The 15,918-nt window shown below is 43.4% G+C and overlaps 1 protein-coding gene across 2 annotated transcripts in view; it reads right to left on the bottom strand.

Annotated features, from left to right (window-relative positions):
- Positions 1-11,981, bottom strand: part of RNF185 (ring finger protein 185) — a 31,476-nt gene extending 19,495 nt beyond the window's left edge. Inside the window, exons 1-2 of one of the 2 annotated variants that reach the window (XM_055549678.1) lie at positions 11,844-11,947; positions 5,565-5,730 (exon numbers count right to left, since the gene is read on the bottom strand). The gene's annotated coding sequence lies outside the window, so the exon portion shown is untranslated. Of the gene's footprint in view, positions 1-5,564; positions 5,731-11,843 lie in introns of both variants that reach the window. The other variant, XM_055549677.1, reaches the window with a different exon arrangement.
- Positions 11,982-15,918: the final 3,937 nt, after the last annotated feature.

Raw genomic sequence — 15,918 nt, 5'->3', positions numbered from 1 at the left:
ACTCTAGGTAGACCGTATCACTTTCATTCTAATTCTTAGCAGACTGATCACGTGGTCCCTACCTAAGCTCTAGAGCTTCATCCCAGTAGGCACTCAAAATATTTGCTGAGTGAGCGGGTGCAGACACGCATAACTGGTTTCAGTCAACTCCCAGGCCAGCCGCTCACACAAGCTCTCTCTGCAACGTACCCTGGGCCCCATCCCCAGAGCCTCCTCTCCCCACCTCCTGCCTTCCCTCAGGCACAGGAGCCTCACCGCACCAGGCTCTTCCCTGGGGCCATTCAGTGAGCACCTGCAGAACACAATGTGGACAGAGCCTCTGGGACACTGGTCTAGAGAACAGAGGACCCTGTCAGCTCAGGAACCGGATAGAGTGGAGAGGAAGTAGACCCCGGGCATATGTGTGCTGCCATCCTGCTGAAAGCTGGCCTGGTCCCTGGAAGGCCTCGATTTAGACCTGATCACAGAGGAGCCCTGCAGCAGTCGGTTGTGTGCCTTGTCCCTACCCCTACCGTTCTTCACTTCTGATCTGAACGCACTTTCCAGTTTTCAAAGCACATTCACATCTACTACCACTTCTGACTCTCACTCCACTTTACAGAGGACATCAGGCCAGAGATGTCAGAGGACCTGCCCAAGGTCAGGCCACTACACATGTAATAATTCTGTGCCCGATTCTGACTTTCCAACACATCAGCACTCTTTCCACTCTTACCTGTTGCCCCTTTAACATGCAGCATTACAAAGTTAAACATCTGGTCTTTGCTTTTCCTCAAATGCATTCCTCTAACTTTTTTGTTCTTTGCAGTGATTGCAAAGCAAACTCACCCTTCATCCATCTATGCCTGAGACCAAAGGATCTCTACTCCAACTACAATGGGGCCCGGTGCTACCACCTGGGGTGACGGAGTCATAAAGAAGAGCAAGACCATGCTGAGTCCCTGGAGTCTAGAATAGGAGCTAATTATAATAATCTTTAACAAGGAGCTCCATCAAACTTGCCTGTTTTTCCTAAACACGGCACCCCCACAGAGATCTGGTTCCTAGACTCCCTCAGTGATTTAAACAGGACCTGGAACTGGATGGTGGGCTCTTTGATCTTCATTGTAGGATCTTTAGTTGCAGCATGTGGGATCTAATTCCCTGACCAGGGACTGAACCCGGGTCCCGTGCACTGGGAGTGAGAAGTCTTAGCCACTGGACTATCAGGTAAGTCCCAAGAACGTGTATTTTAAATAAGTGTCCCCACAGTCCACTCCAGATGATTCTGATGAAGTGTTTTGGAAAATCAGCTCTCAAATAGGAGAACTCTATTAGAATGCAGTTTGGAAAGACAATAACCTCAAGGCTTGTCCTTCAGAATGCCCAACCCCAGCTACAGCCCACGGACCATGGAGAGGTCAGGTCAACTCGGGGCAGAGGGAGGCAGGGACAAGTCTGCCTCAGACCAGCCAGCACCTGGACCATCCGTGACAAAGCTGATCATTTAAAGAACAAGTTCACACCTTGCTCTGAAAAACATCTCTAAATCTGAGATGTCCAAGGCACCACACATAGTGCTGGGACTAAGGCAGGTTTGTAATACTCCATGATCCCTTAGGAACACCAAGCCTGGCAGCTGGAGTGGACTGACTGAGCATCCTCACTCCTACGACCTTCCCAGAGCTGGCCTGGCTTACCTCACAGGATCGAAGCAGAAGAGAGAAAGCGAGAGTTGCGTATCCCCGAAGGAACTACCAGGGAACGTGAGCTCGTGAAGAAATCTCTTTGCAGTACTCTTGTGTTCAGTTCTCAGGTCCTAGAGGAAACTGCAGGAATGCATAATCTTCCTTCTCTGCCCCTTTAACTCTAAGAATTCCTTGACCAGAGTGTACAGAGGCATCTGGAAACGTTGGTTCTAACTATGAAGATTACAGATTTGGATGATAAATAACTAGCATGATGTGAGAGGTGATCCAGCAGAGATCTTGTTTCTATGGGCAGACACATGTTCACAAAGAAGTCTTCTGTCAGGAACAGTGGCGAGCCCCAGCCTGTCTTCATGGCTCATCAGGCTGCTGCTGGACACACAGGCAGAGAGGGGACCCACATTCTAAGAATGTCGACATCACACTCATAGAAGGTTAGAGTGGGAGGAAATCTAAGTAAGAGGGTGATTAAACTCGGAACATACAGAAACCAGGCCCTAAAATTTTGGTGTCTAAGTGAAGTTTTGGTCTCACAGTTAGTGCACAGAAGCCCAGCCCTCAAATACAGGACCAAGGGCATGAGTGGACTTTCAGGCCCAGAAGGACAGAGGAGACTAAGCAATTGGCCTCTTTTCTTTAGGTCCTTTTCTTGGGTATCTCTAATCTATCTGTCCACCCAATCCCATACCAACCATCAAAGATTTATTAATGATCCTATTTGCCAGGCATTCAAGGCATAAATAAAAAAGGGTTTCAGTCTAAAGGGAGATACAGGCAAGTGAACCAACAGGCAGCCCAGTGTGCTGACAGTGGTGTGTACAGAGCGCCCGAGGGCAGGGCTTACTGGTGACAGGACAAGTGGACAACTCAATTGGCCAAATTCAGCATGGTTGGAGCCCAGAGCTCATGTGGGGGTAGCAGGGCAGCAAGGTCTGCAACCGAAGCAGGAAGAAAAGCCTGGAAATCCTTGTGCCCTTCAGTCCTGGCCTGTCAGGCTGACATGCCCAGCTGAGCCACCTAACCCAGACCCACCTCACCTTCCAAAGGCTTCCATGATCCCAATGTCTCTTCCTTTCCCCACCCAGCTCCATCCCCTGGCTAAACTAAACTGGTAGATTCACACGACAGATTATAAGACCACTAAAAATTACCCTTCTATGAGGATTTTGGTTACGTGGGAATTTTTCTATATAGCATAACGTTAATAAAAAAAAAAAGGCAAAATAGAAAATTATATACCAAACTGAACATACTGTATGATATTAACAGGTTAAAAGATACAGAAAAAAATTGGAAGGGCCCAAATGTTATCTGTAGTGTCTCTGGATAATGGAACCATGGGCAAATTTTTAAAGCTGCTTTTACACTTAACTGTACTTCCCACTTTTTCCATAGTAAGTACTACATTATTAAGACACAGAAAAATATGGGAAAATGTTAAATGTCCCAGAATTTCAGATCTTAGTACAGGACAAAAAGGAAAGCAATCTGATCAAAGAAATCTATACTAACTTTAATGATCTTTAGCATAATAATTATTTCAGACATTTCACATTTTAAAATTTTATTGATTTATATTTTTAATGAGTAACACTCATGTGGCTGAATTCAAAAGGCACAAAAGGATCAGACTGAAAAGTCTCTCTCATCCATGCAACCTAGTCATCCTGTTCTCGGCCTTGGAGACCAATGGTTCTAGACTACATCTTTAAGACATATTCCAGCTTAGAACTGCTGGGTCAAAGGGTATCTAAAATTTGTAATTTTGTACCAACGCCTTTGAAAAAGGATGTGCCAATTTTTACTCCCATGAAAAATACATAAGAGTGCTTGTTACTCCCATCTTTGCCAACAGTATACATGTTTTCAAAAGAGAACGCATCCTAAGTCTCATGGGGAAAATAGGGTAATTTTAGCAGTTTGGGAAGATATTTTAAATTCACTAATTCATTTGCTAATTAACTATTAAAACCCATTATATCCCATGCACTGGACTAGGCCTTATAGGTAACAATTGCCAAACATAACACGTATTTGAGTGGAAATTCTAGGCTCAGCTGCTTCAACTTTCTCACATTGTCTTCAATTATTTGTTTTTCAGTGGGTTTTTTTTTTTTCAGTTATTATTATTGTTTTTTTTTTCTTTTTCCTTCTTGTGTTTGTGGCTGCGCTGCGTGGCATGCAAGATTTTAGTTTCTCGACCAGGGATCAAACCCACGCTTCCTGCAGTGGAAGCACAGAATCCCAACCAGGGGACCACCAGGGAAGTCCTATCTTCCATCATTTCTAAATCAAAAGTGTTTTAGCTTGTTTGGCATCAAGTGTCAATGATTTTTCTTAAAGCTTACCAGGTTTCATAGGCAAGGATGGGGTAGGATTCAGATAACCCAGCACAAACTTTCAAGGACCAAAAGGCTGCCTTCTGTCATTCCTTATACCACTGTCTTAAGATGTTCTTTAACTTTTTATGGGCTTTTGTCCTTAAAAATCATCATGGCACAGAGGAATATGATGGCTCTGGGTTGAAATCTCAGATCCACCATTTACTCTGTGACCTCGCGCATTACCTTCTCAGGCCTTTTTTACCCATCTGTTAAAATGGGGCAATTACCTTCCTCACAGGGTAGTTGGAGGGATTAAAGAGACAACACAATGAGGGCTGGCACAGAGTTAATACCCCTCCACTGTGAGGTTTCACAGAGCACACTGAAGGTGTAACTACTTCCTCACACTCCCCACGGATCTATGCAGTCAGCAGGTATTTATTTGATTAATTTGCTGAATGAATGAGTCAAAACTTCCCTTTCTGAATGAGCATCGTTCCTTGAAGGCATTGTAGATGAGACAGTAGAACTGTGTATGAGCAAATCCAGACCAGGACACGATTTTTGACCTGGGCAAAATCGGGTTTCCCCAACAGTGTTACAATCAGGGTGGAACTGTTACATCTATTATCACTATGAGTGACATCGGCTGACACTGTGCTCAGCCCTTTACACAAACTGTCTCATTTAATCTTTACAACCTGCCTTCGAGGTAAACACTCCCCACCATATACAGCATCCCCTGCGATGTTAGATTGAGGTACAGAGTAGTTGGGTCATTTGCCCACGGTCACAGAGCCAGTCAGAAGCAGTTTTCAACTCCCAAGCCAATGTGCTCAATTAAGTACCTCAGTGATTCATTTGTATGTCCTCTCAAGTCCAGACCCAGACTCTAAGTGCCTTAGCACAGAGCGAGACACCTCAAGAGTACCTCATAAATGTGTGTGGGTTGATGGATCTGATGCCCAGGAGTACTTTGAACTGTACAACTCAAGATGAATCAATGTAGCCAACTAAAGCCGTAGAAAATCAGTGTCCTAAAAGTACAAGACATTCTTCAGGGATGTTTTTCAGAACTGGAAATGTTACATAACTGTTTTAAAGTAATTTTTTTCTTTAGCATTGTCCAAAACTCTTCAACAAATGAAAGAAAGAAAAAAAAAAGATTATGGATATGGGACCATAGAAAGTTCAGGTTTCCCTAGATTAGTACCGATCTGTAGTAGAGATAACACTACTCACACACAGGATCAATTATTCACTGAACTGTCTTGCTTACTCCAGTTAAACACCTCCCAGAGTCACACGCACAATACCTGACACACAGTATACATTCAATAAATATGTCAATAAACAAAAGGGGATTTGACAATTTCAGTTCAAACCAACATAACTGGATAAAACATTGTATCAAAGAAGGATCTTCAGAGTGGACAGGTCCTAGGTAAGCATGGTGAATTTCTAGTATAATACAGTGAGAGGAACAATCTAGAGCCAGAGAGCCTAGTCCAGTGCTCTCAGCTGGACCTCTCAACTAGGCCAGGGTCCTTACCTGCAAATGGGGTGATTGTGTTTGTCCTTGCTTTGTCATCCAAAAACTTTTCAAAGTGAGAGTTCAGCTTTTGTTTTCATGTGGCCAGTGAATTCTTATTCAATTCAGATTCTACAAAATCTCATTAATTCAAATTTTATCTGAAGCTGAGGACCTCTGAAAAACTCTAAAGACAGAACATCAAGAAAATGAATACGGTCGACAAGATTTAACTATGTAACAACAAAACTGTCTAAGAGTTTTAATAACGTCAGCATATACTTGACAAAAACAATGATCCCACTTCTCCTAAGGCCCTAAGGAGGACCATCAGGAGAGCATGCATAAAACACATCAGGGGAGTCCCCTGTCTAGTGGTTAGGGTTTGGCACTTTCACTGTTGTGGCCTGGGTTCAATCCCTGGCCAAGGAACTGAGATCCCACAAGCCATAAGGCCAAAGCAGGGGGAAAAAAAGACATTATCAACAGAGTACGAAAGCAACTTACAGAGTGGGAGAAAATATCTGCCAGTCATGTATCTGAGGGATCAATATACTGAATATATAGAGAACTCCTAAAACTCAACAGCAAAAAAATGAACAATCTAATCCAAAAATGGGCAGAGGACTTCAAAAGACATTTCCCCAAAGAACATATATGAATGGCCGATAACAACATGAGAAGATGCTCAACATCACTAATTATGTGGGAAATGCAAATCAAACTGTGATATGCCATCTCATACCCATTAGGATGGCTACTATCCAAAAAAAAAAACAAAAACCCAGAAGATCACAAGAGTTGGTGAGGAGGTGGAAAAATTGGAACCCTTGTGCACTTTTGTTGGAACGTAAAATGGTTCAGCTGCTGCGGGAAACTGTCTGGCAGTTTCTGTATTCTGCAAAATGTCTAGTATGAGCACAAATTACTTTCACAATTAGAATTACTGGTGTGGGGATTTCCCTGGCGATCCAGCGATTAAGACTCCACCTTCCAATGTAGGGGCTGCAGGCTTGATCCCTGGTTGGGGAGCTAAGTTCCCACATGCCTTTGACCAAAAAATTTAAAAGAGCCAAAACATAAAACAGAAGCAATACTGTAACAAATTTTCAATAAAGACTTAAAAAATGGACCTTAAAAAAATTTTTTTAATTAAAAAAAAAAAAAGAATAATTACTGGTGTGTGTGTTTTCCAGATAGTCTAGTGAGAGCTGAATGCTTTGGAGTCAAGAGATGTATGAGGGCACTGGTAGCTCTGCCAACTCAGGCAGCGGCCCAAGGCCATCACCAGTCCCGACTTTGCCAACTACCTCTGACTCCTCGAGTCCCTGCCTGTGATCAGACAAACACAAGAGTAGCTCCTGAATGACAGCATCTCCTAGTGTTCTTATCACATATGGGGTGAGGCTGCGGTACCCCTTTCACTGGACGTGGCCATCCCAGCTCTGCACCGTCAGCAGTGGTCGGGCTGAACCAAGCTCTGAGTGGTCAGCAGTTTCAAATGGCAACTTACTCTGAACTTCACACTCAGTCACTCAGTTGTGTCCGACTCTTTGGTGACCCCATAAACTGTAGCCCATCAGGCTACCCTGTCCATGGGATTTTTCAGGCAAGAATACTGAAGTGGGTTGCCATTTTCTCCTCCAGGAGATCTTCCCAACCCAGGGATGGAACCCGTGTCTGCTGCATTGGCAGGAGAATTCTTCACTGCTAAGCCATTGGGAAGCCCTTTCAATATGTCCAAATCCAACTGCATTCAGATCAAGGCGTTACTGGCATTGCCTCAGATTTTGCAGTTCAGCTCATGCTGAATTACTTCAAGGGGCTTCAGGGGATCTGCACACTCTGAATATTTACATGCAAAATTGTACATGATGACAAGTAACTCAATTACAAAAGGGCTAAGGGTCTGAATAGACATTTCTCCAAAGAAGATGCAAGGATGTCCAATATGCACGTGAAAGTTATTCAACATCAAGTCTTAGGGAAATGGGAAATGCAAATAAAACTACAATGAGATGCCACACCACACCCACTAGGATGGAAAAAATAATAAAATAATAAAGGACAATAACAAGTGTTGAACAGGGCGTGGACAAAATGGAATTCTCATATATTGCTAATGAAAATATAAAATGGTGAGGTGCAGTGGAAAGCAGTTAGGCAGGTCCTCAAAAGGTTAAAAAACAGAGTTGCCATATGACCTAGCAATTCCACTCCTAGGTATACACATCTAAAAGAATTCAAAATATGTTCACACAAAACTTTGCACATGAATGTTCAGAGCAGCATGTCATAACAACTAAAAGGCAGAGACAACTTATATGTTAATCAACTGACAACTAACAAAACAGTGTGTCCACGCAGTGGAATATTACTCAGCCATGAAAGGAATACAGTACCGACACATGCTACGACGCGGATGAACCCTAAACACTATGCGTAATCAAAGAAGCCAGAGACAAAAGGCCACATACTATGTGATTCCAGATTAGTGGCTGTCAGGGGATGGGAAGAGGGAAGAATAGGGAGAAACTGCTAACATGTACGGGGATTCTTCTTGGGATGATGAAAATACTCTGGAATTCAAACAGCAGTGAAGGCTGCATAACTTTGGGAACATTCACACATTAAAATGATGAATTTCATAATATGTGAATTTTATCCCACCCTCCCAAAAACTTTGAGAGACATCTACAAAATAATCGGCCAGCTCTCTTCAAAAATTTACAGTCAGGCTTCCCTGGTGCCTCAGTGGTAAAGAATCTACTTGCCAATGCAGGAGGCACTGCACTGATCCAGGAAGAGCACAGATGCCAAGAAGTAATTAAACCTCTGCACCACAGCTATTGAGCCTGCACTCTAGAGTCTGCAAGCTGCAACTACTGAACCCACTTGCCCCAACTACTCCAGCCTGAATGCCTAGAGCCAGTGCTTTGCAACAGGAGAAGCCACCACAATGAGAAGCCCACACACCACAACTGGAGAGTAGCCCCCACGCTCTGCAACTAGAGAAAAGTCCACACAGCAATGAAGACCCAGAACAGCCAAAATGTAATGAATGAATAAATAAAGTTATCTTTTTAAAAAAGGTTTACATTCATGAAAGCCAAAAAAGACTGAGCAACTGTCTCAGATTGAACAGACTAAGAAGACTTGATACTAAATGCAATGTGGGAAACTGGATTGGATCCTGGAACAGAAAAAGGATATTAGTGAAACAAATGGCAAAACTTGAATAAAGCCTATAGTTAGTAGTACTGTATTTATCCTAAATTTATTAGATAATTTTATTACGGTTATGTAAATGTTAACATTAGGGACAGCTGGGTTAAGAGTATGCTTGAAATTTATGTGTTATTTTTGGAAGTCTAAAATCATTTCAAAAGAAAAAGAAAAAAAAGTATATGGAGTGGGTCAGCGGTTGGCAAATTTTTTTCTGAAAAGCACTGTATAGTAAATACTTTAGATTTAGCAGATCATATGGTTTTTGGGGCAATTACTCTACTTTGCTGCCAAAAACAGTATGTAAATTAACAGATGTGGCTGTGTTCCAATAAAGCTTTATTGATAGAAACAGATTTGATTTTCTTTTAATTTTCACATATCAAAAAATATTCTTCCTCTTTGGATGTAATCTACACCATTAAAAAATGTAAAAACCATTCCCAGCTCACAGGCCACACAAAAACAAGCAGTGGGGTCAGATTTGGACCCCAGGCCAAAGACTGCAGACTCCTGCTCCAGGTCAGAATTTGCCAGTGTGCTTCCATTACTCCAAAAAAAAAAAAAAAAAAAGTGCTTCACATCAATTAAGTTTGGCAACACTAGATTAAACAAGGTTAGGCACATCTCTTATCGACGTCTCAGTGCCTTTGACAAGATACTACACGCTGAGAAGCTCTAAGAAGGGGTACTCATACATAGCTTTTTCCAAACTTACTTTAACCACAGAACACTTTTTTCAGAGGCTTCTCTTCAGACTGTGGCCTGAAGAACACACTATGGAAATCTTGATTAAGGTACTTTTTTAAAAGGAAAACTTCAGATTGAAAAGTTTTAAAGACACCACCAAATTAAAACCATTTTACTCAGCACATGGATAACATGTGAATAAGCACTTCACAACTTAAAAAAAAAAATTCTAGGAAACACAAAAAAGGGAGGAAGAATAAACACAAGCAGGAAGTCTTGGCTCAAATCCAACCTTTTTTTGGCAAAGGCATGTCAGCAGGATTGGGTCATAATATAGAACCTCTGTTCCACTGGGAAACCTAAGCATTCTAACTGGTTTTTAAAAAGGGATCTGCTTGGAGTTTTGTAAATCACAAAATAAGGAGCTTTGACGTTTTATTAGAAAACTAAATACATGCTAGAAGCATTATCTGCAGATTATGGCTGAGGATGAACTGGCAAGTCAAGTCCATCAAAGGACTGGTTTTAATGCTGAAGTTAGCCAACAGATTGCAAAAATTCTCTCAGTAGACACATCATCTATAACAACACACTGCTAGAGAGAGGAAGGAGAAGGCAATGGCACCCCACTCCAGTACTCTTGCCTGGAAAATCCCATGGATGGAGGAGCCTGGTAGGCTGCAGTCCATGGGGTCGCTAAGAGTCGGGCACGACTGAGCGACTTCACTTTCACTTTTCACTTTCATGCACTGGCGAAGAAAATGGCAACTCACTCCAGTATTCTTGCCTGGAGAATCCCAGGGACAGAGGAGCCTAGTGGGCTGCCATCTATGGGGTCGCACAGAGTCAGACACAACTGAAGCGACTTAGCAGCAGCAGGAGCAGAGGAAGAGGGATTTATGTCCTGGGGCTGGGGGGAGGCTGGCCTGAACAACCTCAAGGGGGTCTTTCAGACACAGGCTCCTCAACTCTGAGTCCAAAGAGTTTACTGGGTTTTCCTCATCAATCACAAAGACTTCAGATTCATTTCCAAGTTGTTCTAGGAAAATAAGCTCCAAACCGAGGGGGTGGGGACCCTGCTTAGTTATTCATTCAACAAACATTAATGGCCCTGATCAGATGCGGCATTCCCAAGTCCTTGAAAAGGATGGTACACAGAACAAGGAAGAGATTACATAAATTCAGACCCACTGGCCTCACTTTTAGGAGATGTAGGCTGGGGGGACACAGATGTTAAGAAAAGAGGGCAGAAAAAAAGAAGTCAGCACCAGAGAAGACTTAAAAAAACGACTTAGAATTAGCCACTTTAAAGTTGAAAAGGACTTTCATCTAAAAACTCCTGCGACAGGAAGTACACCACTCTGGAGGCAATCCATTCCATTGCTGGTCCCCTGTGACCACCCTTGAGTTCTTTAATTAAAATATTGTCTTCCTGTAGAATCCACCTATTGGTCCTAGTTCCTGCCTCTTTCAACAGCAAAGATGAAGTGGAAGCTCTTTTCACCATAACATTGTTTTCGATGACAGTTCCCTTCCATTGCTCTCTTTTCTGGGCTAAACACCACCGCACCCTCTTCCAAAGATACTGAAGGAGTTCCAGTTGCTCAAAGCAAAGAATGGATTTCTAGAACTCACAGCAAGAAAGCACTTACCATCAGTGGGTTTCAAACATGGGTATGCAGAGGACCCCCGAGGAGTATGTTCAAAATGCGGTTTCCCCGGTTCCGACCCAGATTCTAAATCAGAGCTCTTATTTAAGTCCTGTACTGGGAAGTATGCACCCCACGGCATTTCAAAGCACAAGCTGTGAGAACCGTATTTAGAGAAACACTGCCCTGTTTTACAAGTGAGGAAACAGGCCTGGTACGGGGAAAGGACTTGGCACGGAAAGCATGACTGGCTGCTGGCGGCGAAGTCTCCAACTCTGGTCCTTCACTCCCAAGCCAACTCTATTCAGCCCGCTTCCCGGCCTCGGCCTCTCCACTGGGGGCAAACTCATTAAAATCACCCCCCACGAGAGAAGCGGCCTCGACTGGGAGTCTGAGTGAGTTCCTGACTGGAGGGGAGAGTTTGTGGGAGCCTTCTCTCTACTTAGTCCTCAGTTTCCCCAAACTGGAATCGCTGGACAGAAGACCACAACATAATCCTGAACTCCCTCCTGGGACGAAGGGCCTGGGCCAGAGTCGGGCTTGAAGTCTCTGCGCTCTTGGGCTCAAGTGTCCAAGTCCGTGGGCCCGGTGAGGGCGGAAACCGATCCCCGTCCCTCAACCTGGGCGGCCCCGAGCTGACCCCCCACCCAACCCCTATGTACCTGCCTCTGCTCAGTTAATGCCGCCAAGGCCGCCCCAGCCTGTCAGCCCGTCGGTCGCTCAGCCAGTCTCTTACCTGGGTCAGTCTGTCCGGCCGGACCTCAGAGCGTTCCTACGCGGACTCTGGTCAGCTGACGCCAAGCCGCCGCTTTCCGAGGAACTTCCGGCCCAAACCGGAAGAGGTTGGTCCACCGCGCTGTGCTCCGGGCCAGATCCTGGGCTCTAAGGTTCCGCCTGCCGGGAGGAAGGGAAAAAACACAAGGACTGTCTGGAAGCCTTTGAGAAAGCCAAGGTGTGACCATGGAAAGGGTCAGACAAGCTTGGAACATTTTGGAACGGAATGTCTAAGGATGATGGGACTCAGACTGACGAGAATATGTCAAAGGACCCATGAGCTAACTTGAAGATCCCACTGGCCAAATTGGGGCAATATGAGCAAAATACATGATGAGAGTAACAGAGTATAACTGATTGACTAAAATGGTAACCCAATGAGTCTTTATTGATATAAATAAAGAAGTGATTAAATAAATGGGGGAAGAGGGAAAATTCTTCCTTTTAGTAAACTGTGTGTGTGTGTGAGAGAGAGAGAGAGTGCACGCCATGTTGGACTCTTTGTGAACCCATGAACTGTAGCCCACCAGGCTCCTCTGTCCATGGAATTTTTCAAGACATGAATACTGGAGCGGGCTTGCTATTTCCTACTCCACAGGATCTTCCCGACCCCAGGGATGGAACCTATGTCTCTTGCCTCTGCTGCATTGGCAGGTGGATTCTTTACCACTGCACCACCTGGGAAACCCTTTAGTAGAATGCTGACTAACAAATATGATGGAGTTAGAAACCAGTTCAGTTCAGTTCAGTCTCTCAGTCGTGTCCGACTCTTTGTGACCCCATGAATCGCAGCACGCCAGGCCTCCCTGTCCATCACCAACTCCAGGAGTTCACTCAGACTCACGTCCATCGAGTCAGTGATGCCATCCAGCCATCTCAACCTCTGTCGTTCCCTTCTCCTCCTGCCCCCAATCCCTCCCAGCATCAGAGTCTTTTCCAATGAGTCAACTCTTCGCATGAGGTGGCCAAAGTACTGGAGTTTCAGCTTTAACATCATTCCTTCCAAAGAAATCCCAGGGCTGATCTCCTTCAGAATGGACTGGTTGGATCTCCTTGCAGTCCAAGGGACTCTCAAGAGTCTTCTCCAACACCACAGTTCAAAAACATCAATTGTTCAGCACTCAGCCTTCTTCACAGTCCAACTCTCACATCCATACATGACAACAGGAAGATCCATAGCCTTGACTAGATGAACCTTTGTTGGCAAAGTAATGTCTCTGCTTTTGAATATGCTGTCTAGGTTGGTCATTATTTTCCTTCCAAGGAGTAAACGTCTTTTAATTTCATGGCTGCAATCACCATCTGCAGTGATTTTGGAGCCAAAAAATAAAGTCTGACACTGTTTCCACCGTTTCCCCATCTATTTCCCATGAAGTGATGGGACCGGATGCCATGATCTTCGTTTTCTGAATGTTGAGCTTTAAGCCAACTTTTTCACTCTCCACTTTCACTTTCATCAAGAGGCTTTTGAGTTCCCCTTCACTTTCTGCCATAAGGGTGGTGTCATCTGCATATCTGAGGTTATTGATATTTCTCCCGGCAATCTTGATTTCAGCTTGTGTTTCTTCCAGTAATGGATGGTAAACCTGGAGGAACAGGATGGTTACACAGTAAAGGGTCTCCCATAAATTACTTATTGACTTATTCTTCCAGTAATGGATGGTAAACCTGGAGGAACAGGATGGTTACACAGTAAAGGGTCTCCCATAAATTACTTATTGACTACAAAGGGAAAATAGGAATTTTACAGAGGTTAGCCTTGCAGGTGGAGAAGGCAATGGCAACCCACTCCAGTACTCTTGCCTGGAAACTCCCATGGGCAGAGGGGCCTCACAGGCTGCAGTCCATGGGGTCGAGAAGAGTTGGACATGACTGAGCAACTTCACTTTCACTTTTCACTTTCATGCATCGGAGAAGGAAATGGCAACCCCCTCCAGTGTTCTTGCCTGGAGAATCCCAGGGATGGAGGAGCCTGGTAGGCTGCCATCTCTGGGGTCGCACAGAGTCGAACATGACTGAAGCAACTTAGCAGCAGCAGCAGCCTTGCAGGACAAATGAATCAAAATGATCAGAGTAACATCACCAGTTATAGGTCAAGTAAAGATCATGTGTTTCCTGGAAGAGATCAAATTTGAATATGGACGTGGTTTTGCTGTTATTACAAATTGTATCAGTGTTAAAATTTCTACATTTGATAATTGTATTGCTGTTATAAGTTAAGAGAACTCCCCTTTTCTTAGGAAATACTCACAGAATTATTAGGGATAAAAGGGCACAATGTCTCCAACTTAATTTAAAATGATTTAGGAAAAAATGTATAAAATTGAGAGAATAAGCAAATGAGGCAAAATGTAAATAAGTGGTGAATCTAGGTGAAGGGTATGTGGAAGTTCCTTACATAATTTTTGCAACTTTTCTTTTAGTTTTAAATATCAACTGAAGAAAGTCTCTTGACACCTGGTTCTATGAGGATTGAGTCATTAGCCACCATAGTCTCTGACCTCCAACACACAAAGAAAGGAGTTTGGGGGTGGAGATCAGAAACAAGGCACTCTGCACTGGGAAAACTGGCAGAACAGGCCTTCAGATGGTTAGGTATTTTCAGGAGAAAATTTTAGGAGCCCAACTTCTTGCATATTATTATAGCTAGGAAAATATTTGTCATTAACTGACTTATGTGTTTTTCGTGACCTTCAGCAAACTTCTATAAAGATGTGTACTTGATTGCACGTAAGTTGTGTCCGACTCTTTGTGACCCAATGGACTGTAGCCCACCAGGCTTCTCTGTCCATGAGATTTCCCAGGGAAGAATATTGGAGTGAGTTGCCATTTCCTTCTCCAGGGAATCTTCCTGACCCAGGGGTTGAACCTTCATCTCTTGTATCAGCAGGCAGATTCTTTACCACTGAAACCACCAGGGAAGTCCTGACTGCACACACAATTTTAGATTTATACAATTTTACAATTTATATGTGTGATTTTAGATATAAAGTCACATATATAGCAACCTCCACTATCATTTGGGAGCAGTTCCTCAGAGAAGTTCCTCTAAGAGGCTATCTCCTCCTGGGCTATAGTCCTCAGTAAGTCCTCAATAAAATTGAAACTGACTGCTCCCATACTGTGTGTTTTTATTTCATTTGACAGAAATTATATAAAAATTAAAATTTACCCTCAAAATGAGAGGAGAGCCTGGGTCCTACTAGCCAATTTACTTATTTACGTATCAAACATTTGTGTGCTTGGCATGGTGAAGCAGTAGAGAAGAAGACAAGATCTTTGCTTTCATGCTTAGCAGGTAAAATATTAAACATACAATAACAAAACTAACGGGCTACTTAGCTTCAAAATATTAATAGCAAACATTTACCGAGCTTGCCTAAACACATTGCACACAATGGTTCATTTGATCCTCACAGCAGTCTTGTGACTGGTTTAGGTCATTACCTCTGGTTTACAAATGGTAAAGAAAAGCTTTTAAAAGCTTATGCAATTTTGTCGTTTAGTTAACAGTTTTTAGATGACATACTGAGAGATGGCAGAGCTGCAGTTTGCACCCAGACATTGCTCTCTGGAGCTTTTAACACCCATCTTCATTGTTCCATTAATTCAACAAGTATTTATTTATTAAGTGCCTACCGTTATCCCAGGGACTGTCTTAGTGGTTGAGTCTGACTAGGAGGTGAAGGCAGTAGATGAAATAAACTCATAAATGAAATTCCTTATCTGCCATCCTTCAAGTTCCTGTGGACACAGGAGATGTTTCTAGTCACATGAACCTGGATTTGAGTTCAGGCTCTGAGAAACAGAAAAGTAGCCCCTGATATCCAGGAGCTAGGCTGACATTCACAGGGAGCCCTTGGTGTTCTTCTGTTTAGCATAAAAGCAAAGCACAGAACATCAACATCAGACAAGGCCACTCCATGACTGTGATGGATCAAGACATGAACAAGACCCTTCCATAATCATGTCTGAATCAGACAAAACGAAGAACATTGTCCAAAGCACAAAAATGACCAAGTATTTCCCTACCATGG

The sequence above is a fragment of the Bubalus kerabau genome, chromosome 16 (assembly GCF_029407905.1).
Source record: "Bubalus kerabau isolate K-KA32 ecotype Philippines breed swamp buffalo chromosome 16, PCC_UOA_SB_1v2, whole genome shotgun sequence".
NCBI lineage: Eukaryota > Metazoa > Chordata > Mammalia > Artiodactyla > Bovidae > Bubalus > Bubalus kerabau.
The sequence above is the reverse complement of the archived record's forward strand: the minus strand, read 5'-3'. Positions and strand labels throughout refer to the sequence as shown.